The following is a 19,546-nucleotide window of genomic DNA, read 5'->3' on the forward strand; positions in this document are numbered from 1 at the left end:
CTGCTCCTTCATCAGGTGGTTCATCAGGCAGCACTCCAAAAGCTAGTGCTTCCAAATAAACCTGTTAGACCAAAACCTGCTATTGTGTGATTTTTAACTTTGTACACCCCAGTCCAACACTGACACCTCCAAATCATGTATTAACATATAAACTATAACCCAAGAAGCATCTCAAACTGCTTCACCCAATGTACTTTGCTTTGATTCACTTGCTTTTCCGATAGAAGCAAACTTGCCTATCTTCCTGTAGTAGTAATTGTCCACAAATAAGAATGAGGTCAATAGTTAGTTCATCCTATATTTATTCTCTCAAAGGATGTGGCTTCATTGGCTCTGTTAGCATTTATTATCCACTCCCAAGTGCCCTATGAAAGGAACTATAATGTATTTCCAAGTCAAAATAGCATGTGCCTTGGAGAGGATCTTGCTGGTGGTGGTGTTCCCATGCAGCTATTGCCCTTTATAGATGATAGGTTCACATGTTTGAAAGGTGCTATCAAAGGAGCCTTGGTGAAAATACATACTGTAGCCACAGTGTGTTGGTAGTGGAGGGAGCGAATGTTCAGGGTGATAGATGGGGTCCTAACAAACAGGCTGCTTTCCCCCAAGATGGTTTCAGGATTCTTGAGTTGATACTGTATTGGTTGCAGGGAAATACTTTCATAAGGCAAATGAGTGAATGCATTATCTCCATTCAATCACACTGTCTTTGGGTGAATAAATAGTTAGTCTTGAACAAGACCCTGATGGAGACAGATATCATTGTAATTATGCTTAACTATGTAACGTCAATTGTGCCTCTTGATATCATATAAACTATACCTTGTGTAGGATAAGTGCCCCTTCTTGTCAAGAATGTCTAGTGGACCATTTTCTACTACTGAAATAAACTGACCCTTACACTCAGCACAGAAAGAAGGATTGATATTAAAAGAGTTAACAGAGTAAAAAGAAAGATTGGTGACAACAAATTATCCCAAACCCAAGCCATCAGTGATTGGTAGCCGGGCCCAACATGACTGTTTAGGAAGACATTACACACTTTCAAAGGTGTCCGCGGACCGTAAATATGTATCTGAACATGCAACAAGCTCTCAGTTTAATATCTTGTCCAAAGGCCAGCATGTCAAATAATGCAACATTTCCCTGGTACTGGGCTGAAATATCATCCTAGATTCTGTGCTTAAATTTAAACCTCCAATCTACTAATACATCAATGAAAGTACTTCCAACAGAACAGGGTTACACAATAGATTGGGAGGGATGTGTTCTTCCTTACATGAAGTTAATATCTAATTTTCATATTTCTGATAAATGATTTGGCACAACAAGAAGGATAATAGATGGGTTACTAACAAGGTTGCTAACTTACTTGATACAAGCAAACATTAACAACTGCAACAATGCAAAATGGTAGGCTTTAGGACAAACCGTTGAATGAAAAGGCTCTCCCGACATGTTGTTCCTTTCCTACTGAAACAGAAATAATGTATCTTCAACTGCATTTATAGGACTACTGTCAATTTGTAGAAAATTTAAGTCCAGAAAGTGAACATGCAACCTACACACATATGCCTACTTAAAAGAAGCTTATGTAAAATTCTGTGCAATTTAGTTTTCTTGAACATGGCAATCAATTTATTTTTTATTTTCTTAAAAGATACAAGAAAGAAAAATAGTTGCATTAAACCTTCCACACTTCATGACTTCCCAAAGTACTTCACAGTGAACAAAATACTTTTGAAGACTTTACAAGCAACAATTTGATTTCAGATAGTCAACATGATTTCGTCAAGGCAGGTCGTGTCTCACAAACCTCATTGAGTTTTTTGAGAAGGTGACCAAGCATGTAGATGAGGGTAGGGCAGTTGATGTGGTATACATGGACTTCAGTAAAGCCTTTGAGAAGGTTCCACATGGTAGGCTAATGGAGAAAATGCAGAGGCGTGGAATTGAGGGTGATTTAGCAGTTTGAATTAGAAACTGGCTTTCTGAAAGAAGGCAGCGAGTGGTGGTTGATGGAAAATATTCAGTCTGGAGTCGGGTTACTAGTGGTGTGCCATAAGATCTGTTTTGGGAACTGCTGTTTGTCATTTTTATAAATGACTTAGACACAGGCATAGGTGGATGGATTAGTAAATTTGCAGATGACACTAAAGTCGGTGGAGTAGTGGATAGTTTGGAAGAATGTTACAGGTTGCAGGGGAACTTGGATAAACTGCAGAATTGGGCTGAGAGGTGGCAAATGGAGTTCAATGCAACTAAATTTGAGGTGATGTACTTTGGGAAGAATAACAGGAAGGCAGAGTAGTGGGTCAATGGAAAGATTCTTGGTAGTGTGGATGTGCAGAGGGATGTTGGAGTCTATGTGCATAGATCCCTGAAAGTTGCCACCCAGGTGGATAGTGCTGTTAAGAAGGCATACGGTGTGTTAGGTTTCATTGGTAGAGGGATTGAGTTCCAGAACCACAATATCATGCTGCAACTGTACAAAACGCTGGTGAGGCCACACTTGGAATATGTACAGTTCTGGTCGCTCCATTACAGGAAGGATGTGGAAGCATTGGAAAAGGTGCAGAGGAGATTTACGTGGATGTTGCCTGGTCTGGAGGGAAGGACTTATGAGGAAAGACTGAGAGACTTGGGTCTGTTCTCATTGGAAGAAGAATGCTAAGGGGGGATTTGATAGAGACATACAAGATGATCAGAGGATTAGATAGGGTAAACAGTGAAAGACTTTTTCCTAGGATGATGACATCAGCTTGTATGAGAGGGCATAACTACAAATTGAGGGGTGATAGATTTAAGACAGATGTCAGAGGCAGTTCTTTACGCAGAGAGACGTAAGGGAGTGGAATGCCCTACCTGCCAATGTAGTCAACTCAGCCACATTAGGGAGATTTAAACAATCCTTGGATAAGCACATGAATGATTTTGGGATAGTGTAGGGGGACGAGCTGAGAATAGTTCACAGGTCGGTGCAACATTGAGGGCTGAAGGGCCTGTTCTGCGCTGTGTTGTTCTATGTTCTATGTTCTAAGACAGATCAGTGTAGGAAATATGGCACTGAATATGTATACAGGAAGATTCTACAAATTGCAATATAATAATGACCACATAATATATAGCTATCAAATCTGACTTGTCAAATCTCGTTTTGTTTAGTAAGATGGTCTTTTATGGAAATACAGGTGCATATTGCTGCAGATTTTGTTGTAACAAAGGAAAGTATGTTGTGCAAAAAAAAGGAGGTAAAATAGAAAAATGGAGCTATTTACGTATACACTAAGGCATTCTGGAATAAATATCAATTAGGACACAAAGAAGAACTGCTTTGTTCCATTTCAAAATAGCATCATGTGATCATTTATTCACATGTGAGATAACATCTGAAAGGTGGCACCTCAATGAATACAGTGTTCCCTAAACTGCTGAACTGGACCATCAACATTGATAATGGTCTATAGTTTCTGGAATGAAACTTGAACCCACCAAATTCTCAGACATTAAATTCTTCACATTTTAAGCTAAATTTATTTTACATTCACATAGATATTTGGAAAGTTGAGTCATGGAGCTGTAGGTATTTGAGTAAACATTTACCATTGGCTTAATTTACAAGAATTGAATTGATCATCCAAAATGAAATTTGAGACTGAAGTTCTAAAACCCATTTGGTGAACTAAAAATACCAAAAATGAATCGTTTGTTATGATTTGTATTAGAACACTTTGAAGAGACAAAAATAGTTTCTGAATGTTCTTTATTTTAGAGAAATATTAACATTAAACATTTTTAGTTAATTAAGAGTCTATTAGGAAGATCCTTTGAGGTCTAGAGTAGCACTTGTCACTTAATTGAATATTTTAATTAAGAAAAATTCTCATGTTATAATTATTCCATTTGTTCTTTTATAAGATGTAGAAGCATCAGCTGACAGGTTTAATTTTTGGTGTTTTATGGCCTACAATGGGTGCAGTTTGAAAGCTGCAATGACTATTTATTATTCAATGAATTCACATTTGAACAGAACCTTCCAGAAAACAAGCACATCAAAGCAGAGCACGTGTCATTCTTTAAATCTTTATTTATGAAAGCTCTCTCTGTAAAAGTGCAAATCTGAAGAATAATTGATTGTACAATAATCAGCACTTTTTTGAAAGAACCTGAATTCTAAATAATTTTCGAGCCTATGGGGGATTTTAACATGATTGTTATGATCACTGGATAAGTCAGATCCCAGATTTGACAGATCTTGTTTTGTTTTGTTTTGGTTTAATGATGCAATCTTTCATGGAAACAGGTATGTATTGCAGCAGATTTGGCAGTATCAAAAACTGGAAGTAAGTTATGCAAAAGAAAGAGAGACAAAAAATGATAAATATTACACAATATGAAAGATTTTGAAGCACCCAGTAAAAATACAATTCCATTCATCTTATCATCAATTTACAGTACTCAATCATCAGAGAGAGTTAATTTCTGTGTCATAGCTATAGACTTAACTGTTCCTTTCAATTTTGGTTTCGAGAGTCTAATGGGAGTTATGAAGATGATTGTGTGACATATCCCGCATTACTTCTGTGCGATTTCCAATTTTTAAGCACACATCTGGTTTGTGACTAAGCTTTCTGGCCAAAGTTGGTGATATCTTATTTTGCTAAACAGGGTCTGATGACATAATATCAGCAATTTTAATTTCCACCTGGGTGGGTAAGGCACAGTTATAGGGCGAAGTGTAGGCCAGCATGAAGCTGAAGAAGCTCTGGGTAGAATCTTCCCAGTGCTGAACAATGTGAGCAATGGCAAAGAGTTGGGAAATCACATGACAGCAGCAGTAAGGAGGATCTCAATATCGAGAGCAGTCTCATTTTCCAACCAAGTATTGAAGTGTGGGATTCACCGTAGCGGTCAGCAAAAGGCCTATTTTCATGCTTTCTCATCCTCATTATTACACCATCTCACTTTATTGCTATGTAGTTTCTCAATCTTGCACACATTGGATATGAAGTAGAAGTCAGAGTGGTAACGTAGTGATTCCAGCTCACAGTTTGCTCTTCTGGTCCTCTATATTGGACACCACTCACCAACATTTCAGGATACAGTCCATGGGCAGTGGCTGCATATACCACCACCTCCCCTCTCCAATTCTCCATTCTGCTAGGGCCTCCAGATCCCTATTGGCAAAGCGGGGGTGACAAAGTTTCCCCTGTCCAAACATTGTCTGGGACAATTGACTGTGCAGGGCTGCTGTGGGCTGTCAGCACTTGAGAGGGTGCTCAGCTGAGCTTTTAAGACAATGTCAGGCCAGGAGATCCTGAGAGTGGCTGGTACTTCTGCCTGTGGTAGTGGAAGAACAGAATGAGCAGCATGCCATGGGGAATGGTGATGGGTGATGGGATGAGTTTGGGAAGATAACATGTACTTCAGTTATGAGCATGGATTAAGAGGTTGGGACTGTTCATGATGAAAGAAAAAGGTTGAGGATTTGATTGAGGTTTCTATAATCATGAGCTGGCTGGATAGAGTAAATAGGGAGAAGCTATGCTGCTGTTAAAAGAGAAAAAAGAATAAGAAGGTATAGACTTCATGTGATGTGCTAAAGATGCAAGGGTAATAAGAGAAAAAAGTCTTTTACATACAGCAAGTCATTAGGGTAAGAACTGCACTGCCTGAAAATGTGGTGGAGGCATTCAATAGAGCAATGGATGATGACTTAGACTGAAGTGATGCGCAGAGCTATGGGGAAAATAACAGAGATTGGCACTAGGGAATAGAACTACACAGGCACAGTGGGCTGAATGGCCATCTTCTATACTGTAACAATTCTGTGATTCTGTGAAACTCACTGGGCTCATGGAGAGAAGCCCTTCACAAACCTCACCCCAATTTTAGCTAATTTCTAGCAAGATTCAGTTGCCTGTATCACTACAAGGAGAGATTAAGTGACCCCCTGCCCTGGATCTTCCTCCTGTTCTCCTGTGAAATGCTGTGGAAACTCTTTCCTAATACTTTATAAAAATTTTCTCTTGGCATGTGAGTACTGCTCTGCCCTAATCAATCCTCTTCATTACTTCATCAAAAAACTCAATCAACTATGTGAGAGATGATTTCCCACACACAAAGACATGCCGACTATTCCTAATCAGTCCTTGCCTTTCCAAATACATGTAAATCCTGTCCCTCAGGATTTTCTCCAACAACTTGCCCACCACTGATGTCAGGCTCACCAGTCTGTAGTTCCCTGGCTTTTCCTTTCTACCTTTCTTAAATAGTGGCACCAAGTTAACCAACCTCCAGTCTTCCAGCAGAAAGGCAAATCAGAGCCTTTTCTCTGGAGCATCAGAGGCTGAAGGATGACATCATAGAGGTTTATAAAATCATGAGGGGCATGGAGAGGATAAATAGGCAAAGTCTTTTCCCTAAAGTGGGGGATTGCAGAACTAGAGGACATTGGTTTAGGGTGAAAGGGGAAAGATTTAAACGGGACCTAAGGGGCAACTTTTTCATGCAGTGTTAGTGCATATATGGAATGAGCTGCCAGATGAAGTGGTGGAGGCTGGTACAATTGCAATATTTAAAAAGCATCTGGATGGGTATATGAATAGGAAGGGTTTAGAGGGATATTGGCTAAGTGCTGGCAAATAGGACCAGATTAGATTAGGATATCTGGTAGGCATGGACGAGTTGGACTGAAGGAAGTTGTTTCTGTGCTATACATCTCTATGACTCTATGCTGCTAGTGTGGCACCCATTGCTCATCTCTTAATTTCCCTTAAATTAGTGCTGGAAGACCCAAATTCCTGGCCAGCACAGCCATTTCCTTTCCACTGCCCTCCATTCCGACAGCAGGTTAAACTCTTAACAGTCTCGCCTGCCATGAGTTGGTGGTGGGTCTCTGGTCATAGGGATAGGTAAGGGGAACTAACTAAAATACCAGTTCCCTATCGGATATGTGCTGACAATTCTATCTCCTTGAAATAAACTCCCTGAGCAGTCTGTAGTTTGTCAAAGTACTGGGAAAAGGAATTTTCTAAATATTTCCAGTGGCTTTTTTGAAACAAACATTCCATTCTACCTAATTCTCATCTCACTTATTGGTGTTGTCTTGTTCTCAGATTAATATTTCATAGAACTATTCTCCATATATAAACCTAGGTATGAACCCTGGCAGGTTATACAACCACTCCAGGCAAGACCACGAAACCAATTCCAGCTCTCCCTCAATCTTTTCAGCAGTTAATAGATAGCAGTCAACAGTGAGGACTATAGCTGTCTTTTTTTCTTTCCTTAAATGGTCCAAAGTCTGATTGCATTCCTCTATTACCACCTCTGCTAAGATCTCAGGAATGTATTTCTGACTGGTTCAAAGCATCATAAATTCAGAAGAGTGCATAATTTATCTGGAAATGAGACAAAGACCAGTGGACATGCAAATACACAAGATCAGTCACACAATTACTCAGAGAGATTAGGCAACACTGGTTTCAGAAATGCTAAAAGCACTTCCACAAAGTTCTTTAATATAACGTTGATAAAATAAATTTTACCAACACCACAATCTATCTTGCTTTCATTTTGAGTATAATTATTAAAGTGTTTTAGTTTTAGGGAATTATCAATGAATTACAGTTCAAGTATTATTAGAAAAATATATGTGAATCAAACAAATGTGAGTTATTCCTATCAAGAAACAAAGTACTTCAGAAGAATATTGTCAACATGTAAAGCATAAAAACAGTAGTGCCAGCACTAACTACTTTCTACTAAACAACATTCCTCAGTTTTTTTTAAAGTATGAAATGATGAAGAAACCACAGGGTAGATTTTATCTTTGGGCACATGGTGAAGAGTTGAGAGTGTGGTGCTGAAAAAGCACAGCAGGTCAGGCAGCATCTGAGGAGTAAGAGGATCAACGTTTCGGGCAAGAGCCCTTCATCAGGAATGAGGCTTGGGTCTTGCCCGAAATGTCAATTCTCATGCTACTCGGATACTGCCTGGCCTGCTGTGCTTTTCCAGCACCACACTCTCGACTCTGATCTCCAGCATCTGCAGTCCTCACTTTCTTCCACATGGTGAGGAGGCCAATCATGCTATCTGTACACTGTCATCAGTGAGAAGCCCATAGGGTTTGATTCAAATGTCATTTGTGGGACACAGGTCACATGTGTGTGATTCAGTTTCGCAGCCTAACAAGTTGAGATTTCCTGAAGTCCTGCCACCCATTTAAACAGGACAAAGTGAGGACTGCAGATGCTGGAGATCAGAGTCGAGAGTGTGGTGCTGGAAAAGCACAACAGGTCAGGCAGTACCCGAGGAGCAGCAGAATCGTCGTTTCGGGCAAGAGCCAAGCCTCATTCCTGATGAAGGGCTCTTGCCCGAAACGTTGATCCTCCTGCTCCTCGGAAGCTGCCTGACCTGCTGTGCTTTTCCAGCACCACACTCTCGACCCATTTAAATAGTGCATGCACTTTTTAGTATGAGTAGTCTTATCCCTGTATAAATTTGCAGAGATTTTATCAGAGATTCGGACTGCCCCATGTCTTAGGTAAGAACTCTGAGATTGACTAATTCAGTGTTAGAGACAACACATGGTGAGTTTCTTCCTCTCAAACAAGAGCAGGCTTAGGTGAGTGGGCTGAACATGTCAGTGGACAATCACTCACAGTACATGGGTCTGGCATCAGGGCTTCAATATTCTTAGCTGAATAACAGGAGTCAGAATTATGTTTCCCCACCATGACTATACTCGACACTTTCCTTTCCTGCTCCCTATGCTTCTTCTCCAGAAATGAGAGGCAGCTGCACCATGCCCTCTTCTCAATTTAATTAGAACCTTATTGCTGTTGCTTTCACAACAGGTACAAACAGCATCCACCTTTTATCTGGTAGCAACTGGAAAGCTCTCCCTGCTCTGCTAATTGCTTTCATATTTCACACTAGAGCTTTTTTTTTGCGTAGGCATCTTACCCTGTAGCTGATCATGGAGTTATCTCTAGTTACCTCTACTTAGTTATCTCTACGGATGCTGCAGCAAATCCCCTAATCACTACGGTCTATATCATCAGCTTTTCAGCTTTGATGAAATCTCAAAGTGGTGCCATTCAGGTTGTAGCACACAATCATCACTTAGCTGTGAGAGGTGTGGAGACTGTTCTGAACAGGGCTTCACTTGTATCAGGAACGTCCCACAGTATATTCCACCACAGGTTTAATAGAAGATGTGTGACACAGCTCTTGGGAGCAGCAGTGGTGCAAGAAGAGAAGCACATATTACACTGTCACAACATAACAACTTGCCCACTCGCTTATCAGCTTATTAACCAATGCCTGATCTCATGCCAGGAAGTCAGTTGGTCCAGACAAGTCACAACAGAAATCATGGGTGCCAGTGCTGCTTCGATGTGGGTCCCCAGCTGGAGTCATGTGATCTATGCTATGAGGCACTCACTGCAGGCAACCACCTTACAGACAGTTCTAATAACGCCACATGAACTTAATGTCATTGGCAGAAGCTGAGATTGAAAGTTAACGAGCTGTAATAGAAGCACAGCCACTTCAAGAGGAATGTAGAAATGTTAGGAGCTGCTAAAAGCTGCAAACATTTGCTAAAAGCCATTTAAAACAAGAAGCAAAATAAATAACAGGTTTCAGTTGAACAGCAGAAGTCACACAAAGGCAGTAAACTTTCCTCTCTCGGCTCTTGTCAAAATGAAAGCCATTATAAAATAGAACTGGCAGTTTTTTGATTGCAGTGGCAAAACTATGAAATTGTAACAGGTTTAATTAATAAGGCAGAGCAGCTAAAAGTAGCTACATTTTTATTACATTTGGAGTTAGAGTTAGACTGTTTCAAAAAGTATTCCACCATGAATCTCTCCAAAGTACAGAAAGAAACAGAAATTTCAAAAGCTTGAAGGCATGGTTTGAACCTTAGGTAAATGTAACTTATGAGTGGTGTGTTTTTAATAATAGAATTCAGGATTAAAAAAGTCCACTAATAAATATGTGACTACATTAAGACAGTTAGCAGAGTCCTACGAATATCCTTATCTGAAAAAAAAGATCGAATCAAAGATGAAATTATTTGAGGCCTAAGAGATCCTACAGTGAGACTGTACATCAACAGCTACAGTGCATACATAGGAGAACAGAGAAATTTTTCTGCAATTTGTTGAAGCAGCCCAGACCTGTGCACTAATCTGATAAGCAGTTCAGACCTGTCCACTGTGTTGAAAAGCAGCCCAAAATTTGCAGCGATGTGGAGAAAAGCAACAACTGTTCACAGAAGGACTAACAAAATGATCGAGGCTGAAGGACAAATGGCTGCTGTGGTCATCACACAAAATGGAAGAAGGCATGTCCAGTGTGGGAAAAACATTGTTTTAACTGCAAGAAATAAAACAACTTTCTCCACAAATTATTAGACAGGAAGACAAGCAATCCTATAAAATATATGGAGATGATTGACACTGAAAAAATTGACAACTCAAGTTGAGAGGTATGAGGTGAAGTTTAGAACAATTCATTTTAAACCCTATAGCATGTTGGCATCATCAAATGATAAAATCGTTTGTAACAATTGAAATGAAAATAGCAGAATGATAGTGTCAAACAAATATAAAGTTCTAATTGACACTGGTACTTTCTGCAATGTTGTGAGGTTCACAGATCTATGTAAAGTTACACCAGATGGCAATCCAAAAAGTGAAAGCTTTGAAGGGAGAATTGAAGCTCTGTGATGGAATGATTTTCACCCCAAGAGGCCACATTAGTCTGAAAGACCAATGAAATGACAAGACTGAAGAACTGAAATTCCAGAAATTAGACATGAAACTAAAGCCACTCAGCTCTGCAGAAGCACGTCAAAAGCTCTGGGTATTAACCTGAAATGGTCCGGAAGAAATTTATAGTGTTGCACAAGTCACTTTGATTGCCAAATAGACAAACAAACAGTGTGAGATAGAGGAAGGGTCAGACTGCAGGCCCACAATTTTATTGATGCCAAAGTTAATAACAGAATGATTGCCTTGCCGACACAGGTTGAGGTGTCTAAGGCAATGGAGTAGCTCAACAGGCTCAGCTGAGAAGATTTTGAAACTGAATTAGACAGCACATCATTCCAACCAGCAGGTATTGCAGGAAAAGCAGACAACTTGCATGTGTGTCAATGTATGGAAAGATATTGATCAAAGAAGGACTGATTAGAATGACAAACAATTTTTGCCATGCAAGACCTGGGTGTATATGTGCAGATGTCATGAAAGAGTGATAGTGTAGGTCAAATGAGCAGTTAATAAAGCATACAGTTGACTAGGATTTATTAATCTAGGCATAGAGTATAGGAGCAGGAAAATTATACTAAACATGTACAGGGCACTAGTTAGACCTCAGCTGGAGTATTGTGTACAGTGTTGGGCCCCACACTTTCAGAAAGATTGTGGATTGTGGAGAAGGATTGTGCTTTGTGGATTGTGGAGAAGAGGTGTATAAGAATGTTTCCAGGGATGAGAAACTTCAGTTGTGATTGCTTGATTTGAGAAGTTAGGACTATTTTTCTTAGTGAGGAGAAAGCTAAGAGGAATTTAATAGAAGTTTCAAAGCCATAAGGGAGCTGGACAGAACACATGTGAAAAAACTGTTCCCTTCTGTAAAAGAGTCAAGAAGAGGGCTCAGATGTAAAGTAATTTGCAAAAGAAGCCAGAGAGATGTGAGAAAAAAAACTGTCTAACACAGTGGTTACAGTTGAATAGTTACAGCCTACAATGCACTGCCAGGAAGTGTGGTGGAAGCAGGTTCACTTGAGGCTGTAGAGGGCATTAGATGTTTATTTAAATAAAAACAATATTCAGGGTTATGGAAAAAAAAGAGAATGGAATTAAGTCATAAAACTCATTCAGGAAGCTGGTACTGGTATGATGGGCCAAACATCCTCCTTCTGCACAATAGCAGTTCTGTAGTTCTCGATTCATGAGAGCAGTACTTTGCATTTTCTATAACCTGGGTAACTCAGAGTAAATGATAATGCATGCAAATATGAGTTTTGCTTTTGTTGGATGAAAAGGTGAATGTTTGGATGGGAATTGTATTAAAATACTTCCTGGCTACTACAAATGCTGTAGTCATGAGGTACTCACTTAGGGAGGAATCTTACAGGCTGTTCAAATAAAGACATACTACAATATAAATTGTACTCAATGAACATGTAACAGAAGTTTATGTTGCCCATATTCAAATCATGTGTGATACTGTTGCATAAATACTAGAATAGTCCAAAAACAAATCTTACAAAAGCACCAGGGTGAACATATAGATGAGAATCTTATTTAATTGCAAATGATTAAATCATTACGTAGTTGGAAATTGTGATCTTATCTTCAAAGTAGTAATAGTAAAGCTACTGAGCCTGCTGTAAGTATCAAGTATATTAACGTGTATAATATTGATCATGTTGGATTTTTTTTCACATTGCAGGTGCAAGATAGCACTCGGTGTTGTTAACATCTGTGTTGGTGGTTAAGAGGGGAAAGGAGGAAATGGCTAAAGCAAGAGTTGATCTGCCATACACCATCCTGTCTTGGAACTATATCACCAATCTTTTAGTGTTGCTGAGTCAAAATCCTGGAACTCCCTTCTGAAAAGCGTTATGGGTGTTTTTGCACTACATGAACTGCAGTAGTTAAGAATCTACTACCTTCTCAAGGGAAGTTAAGGATGGCAATAAGTGCTGTCCTAATCTGTGACAGCTTAGTCACATGAAAAAAAATGCCCACGTGGACAGGCTACCATGAGTACTCTGCCTGTGCCTTGTGGATTCCTAACTGCACAGGCACCTTGTGCCAAAGGGAGGGCCACCTTGGTGGCAAGTACCACTTCTGTGGAAGAAGACCTTTCAAACTGTTTCATCTCCCCACCTTGGTCAAGACTTGCTTGACTGATCATGGTGAGGTGTTTGTTCTTTAACTTTGTTCTGAACTGCCAGCACTGATTGCATTCATGATGGGCCTCCTACTTTCTGGCTTTGTGAACTCGAGACCAGCTAAATGTCTGCTACTGGGTCCTTATTTCCACCGGGTCCTGTTCACTTATCAGTACCATAGCGTCCAGTGGTTCCCAGTTATGCAATGCATTGATTTTGAAATTCTCTCATTCTTGCTTTCAGATCCCTTCACAGTTTCCCAACCAGCCCCAACTCTGTACTCTCCAGTGCCCCAGTAACATTCTGAGATCTCTGAGCTCGTCTAATCCTGGACTCTCAAGGAACCTTGGTTTTAAGTGCTTTGTTATGACTATGCCTTCAGCTGCTATAGCTTTAAGGCCTGGAATTTGCTAAACCTTACCTTCACCTTATTTACGCTGTTCTAAAATTTTGTTTATGACGCTCCTGAGAGGTACCTCAGGATATTTTATTATGTTAAAGCTTCTTTATAGAGTCATAGAGTCATACAGCATGGAATAAAATCCTTCGGTCCAACCAGTCCATGCTGAACATAATCCCAAACTAAACAAGTCCCACCTGCCTGCTATTGGCCTATATCCTCCAAACCTTTTCTATTTATGTATCCACCCAAACGGCTTTTAAACGTTGGAATTGTATCCACAATCACCACTTCCTCAGGATGTTCATTCCATACTCGAACCACCCTCTGAGTAAAAACTTTGCATCTTAAGTCATTTTACATTCTCTCTTCTCTCACTTTAAAAATGTATCCCCTAGTCTTGAAACACTTACGAAGAGCGAGAGGTGAAAAAATAGGTCCTAAGTGAATTCATGCTCCACCCTCCCCAAACCACTCAGATAGCATCTTCAACTACTCACTGAAAGTCAAACACAAAGCTCTAGATTATTAATCCAACCATACAATTGTTGACCTCCATTGAAATGTAAGCTTTATGGTGATGCATTTCCTCAAAGCAGCTCCTGTTCCATAGCATAACTTTACCAGAAGTGTGTTGAACTCATTTCACCACAGTCCTGCAGACCTCATGTGAGCAACATGAGTACAAGGGAATTTCTAGTCTGCAACTATCTGAAAAATGTAAAATCATAAATTCCATTCTTAAAGATAAACAGAGATAGAATCAGTACTTCTAATTAAAATCTATTTTAATTCCCAGTCTTGTCACTTTTCTAAGCATGTCCTCGTTCTGTGATAGTCTTTGTTAACTGCAGAGTGCAAACATATTACTGTCCGTGAATCAAATTGCCAGTGAAGTTTTACATATTTCATGGTGCATGGGCATAAATATTTGCCTTGTCAAACTACTCAAGAAAACTTTGGAGCAAGTGTATAAAACACCCAGACAATCTAAGCATTTTAAGATCCAACTTTATACCAGACTGGAATTATATTGCACACACTGTCAAATACTGTGAGATAGCATCCCTGGGGGGTATCACACTGCTGCGCTTTAGTGCAAACTAAGCTTTGACTCCAAAATTATGCTACCATTTTCACAGCAATACGCAGCCAAACTATTTTTCAGTGACTTGATACTTAGTGTAAAGATCCAATTGCTAGCAGATGGAGATGGGTGTTAAAATGGGAAGAAAGCTAGGGAAAAGCAGTACCAGTGTTTGCTACAGCATTACTGCCATTTCCTGCCTCTTGCACTGTCAAAACTGTAATTGTTTGCACTAACACTCTGGTAGTAAATTGGCACTGACTTACTAAAGCCAATTAAAATGTTGTTAATGACTCACCACACTGCTGTTATTTTGCTTAAGGAAATAAATACTTCTGTGGTGCACTGTGTTCACCTAACTGAACTGAGGTTTGCTATTGCAAGTCGCTTTCAGCAGAGAAATGCTTAAAGTGCCAAGTGCCTGATTCAGGGATGCACTGCTTGCTATTTGCAATCTTACTTGGCTTAGCTCCAAAGGAACATAAAGAACAGTATTTATTCAATATTATTGAAGTCTCAAAATAGTAAGTATGAATGAATAAATATATGAATTATAAATTTTGCCTTTTAACAACTTCTAAAATCTATCTTTATAAACCCTATTCAAGATTAGTGCTTTTGCAATATATATATGAATGCCGAAAGTGTGTGTAATGGTTATAATGAGGTCAGCCAGTAGACCTCACAGAAGATGAGTTCCCTGACTGGGGCCATTAATCTGGTCCAAACAGCGTTCCCTTGCTGACAGATATAAACAGGAGTTAGCAAGTTTTGAGAAGACTTGTATCTCAGGTTGAGGTTCTGGATGTAAGTTTGCTCGTTGAGCTGGAAGGTTTGTTTTCAGATGTTTCATCACCTTACTGGGTAACAACATCAGTAAGCCTCCGGATGAAACACGCGTGGCATGGCCCGCTTTCTATTTATGTGTTTAGTTTTCCTTGGGTTGGTGACGTCATTTCCTGTGGTGATATCATTTCCTGTTCTTTTCCTCAGGGGGTGGTAAATGGGATCCAAGTCAATGTGTTTGTTGGTAGAGTTCTAGTTGGAATGCCATGCTTCTAGGAATTCTTATGTGTGTCTCCGTTTGACTTGTCCTAGGATAGATGTGTTGTCCCAGTCGAAGTGGTGTCCTTCCTCATCCGTATGCAAGGATACTAGTCATGACTTTTTGCGGCTAGTTGATGTTCATGTATCCTGGTGGCTAGTTTTCTGCCTGTTTGTCCAATGTAGTGTTTGTTACAGCTTTTGCAAGGTATTTTATAAATGCACATCCACAATAAACAGGAGTGTCAGACATTCTGCTCATTGTTATGAGCTGTCTCTAAGGGAGCTGGATCAGTGTCAATGATTCTCCACGTGTAAATAAAGGATGACTTGGTGACAGGATACCTGCCTCTGTGGAGTTATTTTGGTGTGCACTTTACATTCATTCTCAACTTGTGGAAGCTCCTTCATTTATAATTGTAAGATCTTAAAATTTAGGATAAAATTTATCAAAAGATTAAAAGTACCCCATAATTTGCAATAATGGTTGAAATGACTATGGTTGCTTCAAATCAACTGTTTTAAACTTAAAGAGAATGGGCATGGTTAACAGATTGAGTTATACATTTCTGCAGTTACCAGTGAAGGAGGAGTTAAAAGTGATTATGCTCTGATTAATTGTTACACTTAATTGTTGTACCATAGCGGTGGCATGGTGGGTGGCACGGTGGCACAGTGGTTAGCACTGCTGCCTCACAGCATCAGAGACCTAGGTTCAATTCCTGCCTCAGGCGACTCTGTGTGGAGTTTGCACATTCTCCCTGTGTCTGCGTGGGTTTCCTCCGGGTGCTCCGGTTTCCTCCCACAGTCCAAAAATGTGCAGGTGAGGTGAATTGGCCATGCTAAATTGCCCATAGTGTTAGATGAAGGGGTAAATGTAGGGGAATGGGTCTGGGTGTGTTGCGGGTCGGTGTGGACTTGTTGGGCCAAAGGGCTTGTTTCCACACTGCAAGTAATCTAATCTAATAGCATAGAAAACACTTATTTATATTATTAATGTATATTATATTTCCCAGAATAGCTTGTCAATTCAATGTGTCCATGCTCATGGAAGTTTGTAAATATTAATGGCAATTTATATCTCACTTCCACACTACTTTTAGATTAAGAAGGATGATAGTGGGATGGAAAATGAAAAATTAAATTCATCTGATATGCTGCTGAAGGTCCAACTTTTGATCAGAGCTCCATTGGATACAGGTGGGTCAAACCACCTTGTCAGGACCACAACTCTGTTTTGACTGCACCTAAATGGCCATTATTAGTTCCCCTAATCATTATATTCCTTGTGTCGAAAAGTGTGGCACTGGAAAAGCAAAGCAGGTCAAGCAGTATCTGAGCAGCAGGAGAGTTGGCATTCCTGATGAAAGGCTTACACCTGAAATGTCTGCTCTCCTGCTCCTTGGATGCTGCCTAACCTGCTGTGCTTTTTCAGTGCCACACTTTTCGACTCTGACTCTCCAGCATCTGCAGTCCTCACTGTCTCTTGACATTCCTTGTGTAGCAGATATCAGAAAGCTGCAATAATCTGGGAACACAAACAAATACAATCCTTTGTATTTTGAGCATTAAGATTTTCTATGTCAACTGCTTGCTACTGTGGATGCTGCAGAAATATGCCTACTACTCAAAGCTACTCCATGTCATTCATTACCCCTTCAAGGTGCTTCTGTAAGTTCATTTTAATAGGCTGGCTCTCTTAATTTTCTATTCTCACATGAGTAAACTGTCCATGAGAAATGCTATTACTGCTAGCACCTCCCTCATTGAGTTTCAATGAGGACCAAAGTGCAAATTGATTGGACTTTCACCCATATCATTGACCAAGTGGAACACTCACTACTATTGTTGCACAGTGAAAATGACAATCAACCCACCAATGACTTGTTATGTTTGCAAGTGGTCTTGTTGGTGAAATAAATATTAGGTGCAGAATGAATATGATGTTCTTCAGATTCTATGTGGATCCATCTGAGCAATACTTGCCTGGAGGTTAAATCCGTCATCTCTCTCTAATGAGACAGCAGTGTCTTATTCCTCTGGGACTATGGCATCTTTACCTTTATTCCAGAATTTGCATTGTCTAGGATTTTTGTGGTCTTCTATTGAACTATAAATTTCATAAAGCTTCTACAAGACATTCAAATGTTAACATGTTTTCTAATAATTTCAGCCAGCCATACTACAACTTTCCAATCTTAATATTAGTGAGTATATATAATTAGAATACTTTCATCCTTTAATTTTCTCCAGTTTACAGTCTCTTAGATGTGAAATTGATACTTCCTGTGTTGCTTTCAGATTGTTTAATTCATTCACAATAGGTGAATTTCAGGTTGGTCAGGTTGGTTTGCGACTTGGAGCTGTGTTGAAGGTATTAGCAGGAGCATGCTGCCCTTATCATCATGGGTGATAAAACTTGTAGGTTTGGAAAGGGGCTATTCAAAGAAACCTTGGTGAGTTCTGCAAATGACTCTTGTACACACTGCAACCTCAGCAATTCTATGGAGGAGAGAGAAACTGTTGAATGTGATGAATGAGCTCGCAATCAAGTAGTCTGTTTGAGCTTTGAGTGTTGTTGGAGCTGCACCCACCCTAACCAGAGTAACATTCCATCACACTCCTGTCTAATGCATTATATTGGGAAGGCATTGGAGAGATAGGAGATACATTACTCAACACAGAATTCTCAGCCTCCTGTAAGTTTCAGTATTTATATGACTGGTTCAGTTCTGGTAAAAGGTAACTTACTGCTCATGAGAAATTAGTAACGGTAAAAGGTATTGATCGTCAATGTGAAGTAGTTAGGCGTACGTACACTTGTTGAAAGTGGTTATTGCCCTGGCATCATTGTCAGTTGCCAGCTATCACCTCAAGCCTAAACATAAGTCCGGATCTTGCTGCATGCGGTCTCAGACTGCTTCATTATCTGAGGAGTGTGGTGAGTATAACTGAGCACTGCATTGGCCAGGTTTCCGGCATTAACAACGATGCCAACACATGCTGAAGTAATAGTCCCAGCGGAAAACACAGCTGCATGTCCTTGAAACAATGTTACCATTAACAACAAAATAAAAATGAGACATGAGCAATATTCGAATCCCATCGTTTAAAGACGGCAACCTACCTTCGCTCTGACGAAAACTTCAGTTCTTTGATGTATCTCCCCGATCTTGAACATTAAACGTCTCACCCTTGTTTGAAACACTATTGCCGGTCTTTCGGAAAGGTAACCATCCAGAACTGGACTGGGCCAGGGGTCCGGGTTCAAGCCCTACCTGTCCCAGAGGTGTCTAGAATTGAAAACGGTTACCTAGGATTTCATGAAGATAATCTGGATGGTACAGCACAAAACTGAAAATAATCCCTTGTGTTTACCTTGGCTGTGTTCATGCACAAAGATCCCATTTTTACGTTACCAATCTCCTCATGAAATCTGGGATATATAAATGCGTTTTTGAAAAAAAAATGCAATGCAATCACTTCGGTCTGAAACACAATTTATATCTCGCCACTTTCATTTGTTTTAATTTAGTCTTACAGGAATCTGATCAGTTCATATTTCTGTGGGAATTCGCGCTGACATGCTGGTGTTAGTTAAATAATGACATGATGAATGTTACTCTCAAATTGATTTCCTCGCTGTGCCGGTTTAATCCTTAAAGTTGTGAATATTTTAAACTTTAAAAAGGGCAAATCTGGAGAGATGTGCAATGAAACGTCACAACCGGCGCTCTCGATTGAGATTTTAACCTCTTCAGAGACCGGAGGGATTTCTGTTTGGTTTCTGAGGAGAGATGTCATTGTGGCTTTATTGGACGGATCATTTATAAAAACCAAAGCCACTGCAAGGAGCATACCGGGAAACAAGACATGGCCGGAGCTTAATCAGAACCCCTTTTTCTAGTCAGTAGAACAGGCAGCTGTGTTTAAATATCAGACAGGACTGTTTGTCAGAAAGTAGCTGATCATATATTAACGTCATCGAAAACTTCAGAGTGCTGCTGCGGCCCATCTCCTAGATACATAATTGGTTTTCAATTTTACATTAAAGCAAGGTGCACCCGATTTTGAATAAGAGGGATGCAAAATCCTT

Source organism: Chiloscyllium plagiosum, unplaced genomic scaffold, assembly GCF_037043375.1.
Source record: "Chiloscyllium plagiosum isolate Xiang-an unplaced genomic scaffold, Cpla_swu_hap1 HiC_scaffold_8, whole genome shotgun sequence".
In the NCBI taxonomy this organism is placed as follows: domain Eukaryota; kingdom Metazoa; phylum Chordata; class Chondrichthyes; order Orectolobiformes; family Hemiscylliidae; genus Chiloscyllium; species Chiloscyllium plagiosum.